Source organism: Belonocnema kinseyi, chromosome 2 (genome assembly GCF_010883055.1).
Source record: "Belonocnema kinseyi isolate 2016_QV_RU_SX_M_011 chromosome 2, B_treatae_v1, whole genome shotgun sequence".
Lineage (NCBI taxonomy): Eukaryota > Metazoa > Arthropoda > Insecta > Hymenoptera > Cynipidae > Belonocnema > Belonocnema kinseyi.
In genome coordinates, this window is record NC_046658.1 from 27159282 (window position 1) to 27162398 (window position 3117).

The following is a 3117-nucleotide window of genomic DNA, read 5'->3' on the forward strand; positions in this document are numbered from 1 at the left end:
AAAAGCAACGCGTGAACTAAACGAGAGTGAACTTATCCGGGCGTAAACTTAAACAGGGTTTCAGTGTACATGGGTAAATCGAAAAATTGCTTTATTTATTTCTGTAATCCAATTATTAAACGATATGTGGGCATAAATCGGTTTTCTATTTACTCTTTGTAGTTTCAGCTAGGCAAAGGTGATGGTTAAAGATTGCATGATTTTAACGTTAAATACTTAAAATTTTTACTTCCATTTTGGAAAATATGTGTAAGATATGTTTTCGTTTTATAATACACCAACTTAACAATACTCTTACTTATAAGTAATATGTTATAAGTCATCTAATTAAGTGGCCCATTCTGCCCCAGTGCCTGGCTCATCCCGCCTCAGACATGAGGCGATATGAGCCAAGTACACTAGCTCTTTATTTTCGTTTCTAATTCCACATATACTTTTTAGTTACTTTTATCTTGGCAAAATTATAATTAAAAATTTTTGTAGAATATATATACCATTTTACTTCCAAACAATGAATTAGCAGATTTTAATTACTGACGTGAAAAGGATAACTATGCTCATCTCGCCCCAACCTACCCTACTAATACAAAGTTAAAATTAACTATCTCACTATATAGCTACGTCTAATTGTAATTCTGCATATTCGGAAAAATAAAAAAAATATTCAAAACTGAAAATTTTAAAAGAAGTTCTTAAAATTTCCAAGTCCTTTTTCAAATAATCGGCATGAGTAAGAAAAAAACAATGTGTGATCTGACCCAGGAGAAACATACAATAAAAAAAAACTCGAAAAAAATTGAATTATTTTTACATTCTCATCATTCCTGATTAAGAAAGTATTAGAATTGTCCGAAATGTGAAACCACAATCACAAATTTTTTACGATGACGTCTGTCTGTCTGTCCGTCCGTAAATACGATAACTATCGAAAAAATGAAAGGGTCAGATCGATCTTTGGCATACTTTTTTTAGGTCCTAAAAGAAAGGACTACTTCGTTAACCCGCCATTGTAGATATAAATTCAAAAAGTAAGCGCATTTTGAACATTTTTGAGACCACGTTTTTATTTCATTTTGTGGTAAAACGATGCAAGATACAAAAAAGATGAATCAACATAAATTGTAATCTAAAAAAAGATCTACAAATTGTTTAATAATCACTTCTTAATATGATACATGCTTTCTGTTTTATTTGTGAATAATAATGTTGAAAATAAAAAATAAATAAAAATTTGTGCAAAAACGAAACAAGATACGAATAAAAGAAAAATATTGAACAAAAATTGTTTACCCGAAAAAGAGCAACAAATTTGTTATGCATAACTTTTTGATAGGGCACGTAGTTTCGGTTTTAATCCCAAAAATGACTTAAAAACTAAAAATGAGAAATTTGTGGAAAACGACAAAACGTACGAAAAAAATGTATAGAAAAGTTATTCACCCAAAAAAGAGGTACAAATTTGTAATAATTTATTAAATTCTCATCACTTATGATTGAGAAAGTATTACAATTACCCGAAACATGACACCTCAATATTCAAATTTTGAACTAAACGATGCAAAATATACAAAAATCTTTTAAAAAAGACTTCAAAGCTTTTGAAAAACCTTTCTAATCTAAAAGAAAACTTTTAGGCTATTTTGCTTTATCCATAAAAAATAATATGAAAACCAAAATCCTATTCGTAGCATAACAACGCGAGATAGAGAAAAATGTATGAAAAATTATTGTAGTTTTTTTTATTTATTTTAAGGTAGTTGAGAAAATATAGATTTACAAAATTTCAGTCAAAAATCGAGGGCGCAGCGCAAATATCTCGGTGAGAATATGTACCTCGAAGCCTACAGAGCCTTGTGAAACTTAATATCCAACTATACTTAATTACGTATTCTTTTATTATTTAACAACAGAATATTATATATGATGATAAAGTTGATCAAGTAATTCATTATCAAACTTGCGATAGCAGCGAGCCGAGCGCGCGATGAGAGTCTAGCCGCAAAGCGGGCAATTTTAAAAAAATAATCCCAATGACATTCTCAAAATTTAGATAGATTACAACTACTGTATGTTCAAAACCAAAAATTTGTTCAATTCAAATTAAAAAAAAAAATTTCACTATAATAGATCAAATATAAAAAAGGGTTTGTTTGGATCGATTACATTTTCAAGTTCACAAAATAAAATAATCTATGTAAATTATTTCAGAATCACTCACAAAGATAAATTGCTGATGAGATATTATCGACAGAATCATGGGTATTTATATGTTTATTTATTTTAAATAATTACAAATATTTGATCTTACTCATAAATCATGACAAAAGAGTAATAAAAAGGGCACAATTGAAAAAAGGAGGAGGAAAGAAAAACTCTTACTTGTATACATGTTGTAGCCCAATAGCCGACCCAGTAGATTAGCCGAGTAATTGGCCAATCGGCTAATAAACGCTGAATAACCGACCAGTGATCCCAGATCTGAAACGAGATGCGGTCCAATACTCTGACAGGGCTATGTCCGTGTGAATATAGTAGGAGACGCTGTAAATGACTGAGTTGCGCGCGCAACCCATTTCTCCTCTTCTGAATTTGAAAACTCGAAGATGCACGATGGCCGGTCGGAGCACTTCGTCGATTCTATTTATATATTTATCTGCTAACAGCTAACTGCTTTGAAATAAATTGAGGAGATTTGAATTTTAATATTTCCAGATTTCGATGCTGACGATTCTCATAATTTGAATAGATCGCACGCCTCTTGATATGCGTATATTTTGAGGTTATTTTATTTCATGTATAAAATATAAATTATATAAATATTAATACTATTATATATATATATAAATATATACGTATATTAATAATGATAATCTTATAATTATGTTATATTATAATAGTCTATTTTTTTCATTTGAAGGTTCATCTCTTTCGTTGAAAATACATTTTTGAAACTGACAATCAATCAATACCATTTTTAGTTAAGAAATCATGTGTTTTGTTAAAAGGTCGTCTTTATTTGTAGAAATTAAATTGTTTTATGGAAAATTTATACTTTTTGATTAAAAATTACATTTTTCTGTTGAATTATGAACTATAAATATGTTTTGGTTGTAAAGT